Source organism: Ylistrum balloti, unplaced genomic scaffold, assembly GCF_031769215.1.
Source record: "Ylistrum balloti isolate Yb309-2 unplaced genomic scaffold, AGI_CSIRO_Ybal_v1 Utg370796, whole genome shotgun sequence".
NCBI lineage: Eukaryota > Metazoa > Mollusca > Bivalvia > Pectinida > Pectinidae > Ylistrum > Ylistrum balloti.
The window spans coordinates 9674-16640 of NW_026782464.1; positions in this window are offsets into that span (position 1 = coordinate 9674).

Sequence of the window (6967 nt, forward strand, 5' to 3'; positions counted from 1 at the left end):
TATAATTTAACCAAACTATTTTAATCTTTACCATATCAATGTCACTTCGACCTTGAAATTACAAAAATACTGACAAAAATGTCAGTATCTTTTACATAGAGTTATGATAAATTTACACAATTACAATTGCAATAACAAGATGGTGCATTGCTTACATTTCTAGAACTTATTAGATAACCAAATAAAAAAATATACTGTATTAGGCAAAGTAGAGAAACTTACCTGGTCAGTAAATACACCCCAGCTCAAAACATAAGATTCAGCTACAGCGCTGGTCACTGGTCAGGAGCAGAGTGCCCAGGGTGGCCAAAGCCCTACACAAATAAACTAAGGCACCTGTCCTGACCAATCATACGGTCCGTCCTTAGTCAGGTGTCATAACAAGTTAGAACCTCACTCTCGTGCACACGCAGGTAAGCTCATATCCCATACTTAGGCACATCCATACAACCTTTCACCACTATTAACGCCAATAGACTCTCCCTATACAATCTTTCATACTAGACAACCTGTATAAAACTATAATACATATCAATTTATACCAGTTGTTCAATAAGTGGTTATTGATAGGCATATTAACTAACAATGAGTAATATACTAATTAAAATATATACCCTATTACACGTTGATGACCAAATACTCGCTGAGCTTATACCAATAGGCTATGACATTCTCCACAATGCTAGAGAGAGAGTAGACGTGGTGGCGGAGTGACTGTTCTGTTTAAGAAAGGATTGAGTGTGAGAAATCTCAAGTCTTCTTTGATGAATGGTCTTCATATTCCGATCAACAGGTTGTAGCGCCACAGGAGCTGATTATCGCTGGCAACCTGAATTTCCACTTGGATGATAACACTTGTTGATTTTGATCTTTGACTCCCGGGGGATGATACAACGTGACAGAAGCTACCCATTCACATGGTCATACACTAGATGTGATTATCACAAGGGAAAATACTTCTCTAATCCACGGAGCAATTTTAGTGGCAGATCCATGTCTGAGCGACACTAAGGGAAACCTATCTGGTGATCATCTTGCTGTCTATGCCACACTAAATTGTGGTAAACCAAAACGTGCCAGAAAAGAGGTCAGCTTCCGGAAATTCCGCGAAATTTCTGTACCTGATTTCATCAAATACATTCAGTCATCTTCAGTCCTTCAGGCTACTGAGGGTGGAGTTGACGGTCTTGTTGAAGCATATAACTCTGGTATCGAGGCTCTGATCGAGAAGCATGCACCTCTTCAGACAAAGGTAATTACTGTCAGACCTAACGCGCCTTGGTACAATGAACAACTTCGTGATGCAAAACAATTGCGGAGGAAGGCGAAGAAACGTTGGCGAAAGACCAAACTAACCATCCATCGCCAGATATACAGAGAACACTGTCGGGCAGTCAGTTCACTACTCATTCAACGTAAGAAGGATTATTATTCAGGAAAAATCACAGAATGTGGATCGGATACAAGACAGCAATTTAGACTCGCCAAAAACCTTATGGGACATAATGGTGAAATCGCCCTACCAAGCTGTTCTTCTGAAAAAATCTTGTCCAACAAGTTCAGTGATTTTTTCCAGGATAAAATCAATACAATCAGGCAAAAGATTGATGTTGTGAACTCAACTTCCGACACTGGCATCTCTGCCATGGATGCCGATATCCAATTCTCTGGTGAACCTTTGACGCAGTTCACTCCAACAACTGAAGAAGAATTGTGCAAGATCATTACAAACTCTCAATCGAAATCCTGTGCGCTGGACCCGCTTCCCACAGTTTTACTGAAGCAATGTCTTGATGCACTGCTCCCCTTGATCACCTTAATCATGAATAAATCATTAGCAGAGTCTAGGGTTCCATTGTGTTTCAAGAAGGCTAATGTAAGACCACTGCTGAAGACGCCTGGACTGAACAAGGAAGAATTAAAGAACTACCGTCCGGTGTCAAATCTCCCTTTCTTATCTAAGATCTTGGAGAAGATTGTGTCCCAGCGACTTGAGGCTCATCTCAATGCTAACAGTCTTCATGACAACTTGCAATCAGCCTATCGCACAGGACATTCCACTGAGACGGCCCTACTTCGTGTCTACAATGATATTGCTGCCGCTCTGGATAACAAGTGTAGAGCGGTTCTTATCATGCTTGATCTGTCTGCTGCATTTGATGTCATTGACCATGGCACACTGTTCAAGCGTCTGGAGTACTCTTATGGGGTGACTGGTGATGCATTACGCTGGACCCAGTCTTACTTGAATGAACGACGACAGTGCGTTGCCATTGGATCAACTGTTTCAGACAGCAAAACCTTAAACTTCGGAGTTCCTCATGGGTCCGTTCTGGGACCTAAAAAATACAGTCTTTATTCGAAACCAATCGTCGGAGAGATTTGTCGTCGTCATAACCTTCAGGACCATTGTTATGCCGACGACACAAAAATCTACATGGTTATCAAACCTCAAGACAACTGGGACATAATAGTAGCAAGTCTTGAAGCCTGTCTAAATGACATCAGTGCTTGGATGAACTCAAATAGGCTCAAGCTCAATCAGGAAAAGACAGAACTGATCGTCTTTTCCCACAAGTGTCAACACACTAACGGTCTCCAGTCACAGTACAAGATTTTGATGTATACATACAAGGCAATAAATGGAACATCTCCTGAATATTTGCAGGAACTTGTCACCGTTTATCTGCCGTCACGATCACTACGATCGGAGACAGAATCCTTGTTGTGCGTTCCAAACTCTCGGACTGTGACTTATGGTAACCGGTGCTTTGGAAAGGTAGCGGCCACTTTGTAGAACAGCTTACCATCTGCTACTAGAAAGTCAAAATCCCTGGCCAAATTCAAGAGGGATATTAAAACCCACCTGTTTACGTCTGCATTTTAGACTCTCACGCAGACGTCCTGTATATACATACTTTCACCACTACTTACTTGATTTGGTTACTGTGTTACATATGTTGATTACTGTGTTATACATGTTCTATAAATTTTGTAGTCAGATTATTATGTAATTGTGACGCGCATTAGAGTATTTTGTCAAAATAGATAGTGCGCTATATAAATGTTGTATATTATTATTATTATTATTATTATTATTATTATTATCGTATTTCATGCCCTGGGCAACTCCAGTGCTTCACAAGCCGATATTTAGGGGCTGGTTGTATCTGCTCCTCCACATGTCTTACAACAAAGAAATTAGTCTGTTCCGATGTATATAAGAATTACGCTTCCGATGCAACAAATGTAATCAATTGTTTCTATTGTTTGGGTGATGAACTCCTATACACGAGAAACAATATTCATGAATGTCACTTACTGATGATAAAAAGTATTGATGATTTTCAACAACTCAAGTGTCTTTCCCTCCATATGTCTAACGTATCTGTCAACTCTGCGTCTCTTCAGCATTTATTACACGAATAGTGTACTGTGCGCTGTACAGGATGTCCCTTTTAGATCTGCAGTGATCTTAAGTTCTATATCACGTCTCTTGTATGTCTCTTAATGTTGGTGTAGCTTTGTATCCACATATACAACAGGCTTGAAGACTTATGTAATCACCGCTCTGTGTTTCTTCCTGTCAAGACATATGTTACTGACAACACCAGTAAATATAGCGTTTAGTCGTGAATGACGCCTGGCTACAAATGGGACGGAACATTGGTGTAGATCTCTATCATATCCGGTTTTCAGTCTCTGTTATCCCTATCCATCCCTACAATCTTCGTGTCGCCATGAAAGAAAAAAATCTACCATCGAACAAGACAATTCGTCGAGTACCCACCAGACACTTCGCTTTACCAAGGTGAACCCATACATAAAGTATGCAGTTTCGGTGACTAGTTGTGTAAGAGATTGGGCCCGGATAAACTATTTCTTTGATGTAGGTCAAAGGTCTAAATGTAGGTCAGAGTGACCTATGCTACTTATTATTCACGTACATTTGCACGACAAACTACCCCGCCAATATCTAGGTATCTTATGCATAATTTGTTGTAAAGAATAAATATCATATATCACTATCATCTTCAATCTATCACAGATATGGATTTTAATCTATCACAGGTATGGATTTTAATCTATAACAGATATGGATTTTAATCTATAACAGATATGGATTTTAATCTATAACAGATATGTATTTCAGTCTATAACAGATATGGATTTTAATCTATCACAGATATGGATTTTAATCTATAACAGTTATGGATTTTAATCTATCACAGATATGGATTTCAATCTATAACAGATATGGATTTCAATCTATAACAGATATGGATTTCAGTCTATAACAGATATGGATTTTAATCTATCACAGATATGGATTTTAATCTATAACAGATATGGATTTTAATCTATCACAGATATTGATTTTGATCTATAACAGATATGGATTTTAATCTATAACAGATATGGATTTTAATCTATCACAGGTATGGATTTTAATCTATAACAGATATGGATTTTAATCTATAACAGATATGGATTTTAATCTTAACAGTTATGGATTTTAATCTATCACAGATATGGATTTTAATCTATAACAGATATGGATTTTAATCTATCACAGATATGGATTTTGATCTATAACAGATATGGATTTTAATCTATAACAGATATGGATTTTAATCTATCACAGGTATGGATTTTAATCTATAACAGATATGGATTTTAATCTATAACATATATGGATTTTAATCTATAACAGATATTGATTTTAATCTATAACAGATATGGATTTTAATCTATAACAGTTATTGATTTCAATCTATAACAGATATGGATTTTAATCTATAACAGCTATGGATTTTAATCTATAACAGCTATGGATTTTAATCTATAACAGATATGGATTTTAATCTATAACAGATATGGATTTTAATCTATCACAGATATGGATTTTAATCTATCACAGATATGGATTTTAATCTATAACAGATATGGATTTTAATCTATAACAGATATGGATTTTAATCTATCAAATATATGGATTTTAATCTTAACAGTTATTTATTTCAATCTATAACAGATATGGATTTTAATCTATCAAATATATGGATTTTAATCTTAACAGTTATAAATTTCAATCTATAACAGATATGGATTTTAATCTATAACATATATGGATTTTAATCTATAACAGATATGGATTTTAATCTATCAAATATATGGATTTTAATCTTAACAGTTATAAATTTCAATCTATAACAGATATGGATTTTAATCTATAACATATATGGATTTTAATCTATAACAGATATGGATTTTAATCTATAACATATATGGATTTTAATCTATCAAATATATGGATTTTAATCTTAACAGTTATTTATTTCAATCTATAACAGATATGGATTTTAATCTATAACATATATGGATTTTAATCTATAACAGATATGGATTTTAATCTATAACATATATGGATTTTAATCTATCAAATATATGGATTTTAATCTATAACAGATACGGGTTTTAATCTATAACAGATATGGAATTTAATCTATAACAGATATGTATTTTAATCTATAACAGATATGGATTTTAATCTATAACAGATATGGATTTTAATATTCATTATTGTACATTTCTGAGAAACTTGTATTTCACTTTAGTAATTGTATATTCTTTTTTTTTAATGTGTAGCATATATCGATGAATAAAAATTATGATTATTTTTGTGAAGAATGTAAAACATCAATTTAGAACCTTAAAACGTTTGTTTTTGTTTATACCTACATATGTATTAACGACCAGTTTGAAAGGAAAATTAATTTCTTACATGAACAGATCTGACTTCATCACCTAACCACGTCAAAAACCCGAGCAACATCGGAAGTCACTTTTTTTCTAAATAATATTGTTTGAAACCGCCATTTTCATCCGTCTGGAGAAACCTCATCAGCATGGGAAGTTTGCCATTGAAATCGTTAGTTTGGATTTAGAGATGTAAATGACTATCTGCATTGGCATCTAAACGTATTTCGAACATATTTTTTTTTCTGTGTCAATCACATTTTAGTCCATTTCACTACAGACATCTGGTTTCCAAACCATAATGAGACAACATTTAAACTCGCCTAACTCGGGACGGGTGTATCATGAGCTTCTGCTGTTCTGTGGCGCTGTGTGGCATCAATATTTCCTTGAAACCACTTCTCAGTAACTGAAAGGTACCATATTTGGCTGTTATCTTCCTTGAATGAAGAACAAACAAAACATCAGAAAGGAAAATATTCAAGATCCCATGGGATAAAATTTTTAAAACAACATTCCAAAAACCTCTTCTTGAAGCTACAAAAATATCTTACTTAGTAGTTTCTGGGATAAAGCCCGGCAATGTCTGCAAACAGAAAGACCTCGACATATATGCAAGGTTAGTGAGGTCATACGTCTTAAAATGTTCAAACCATTTCTTTTTAAATGAAATATCTAAAATCATATTTGGATTGCTGATACTGGTAACGAAGCCCTGCCAAGCTGGCGAAATTCAAGGCCACCGGGGTATAATTTGTTGAAATATCAGTACACAAACGATTTCTTTGGGTTAAATTCAAGGTCTAGCAATATATTTGCCAGGTATGTTCCTGGGATTAATTCAGACAAAATATTGAATTTACCCATATTCGAGGTCACACTAGAGGTCAAATTTGTTAAAAAGATGTTTTTTGATGATTAACAGGAGTCAAATTTATTGAAACACTCAAACTGCTTCACCTGGCTAGAAAGTGAATTTACTGAAGTTGTTCACAACATTATCCATCAGTATTACTCTGCAGCCAAACCATGTCGACCTTGCAGTGTAAACAAGCATATTTAGGTCAATGATTATGGTTTTCATGTAGTTGTAATTTGTGGAACACACTGAACACCAGGCCTCTTGGGCCTCTTTGTTTCATTTAGAGGGAGTTGGCGCTAGCTTTCACCAAATTTGCATCACTTAGGATCACCATAGTGGTGAAAG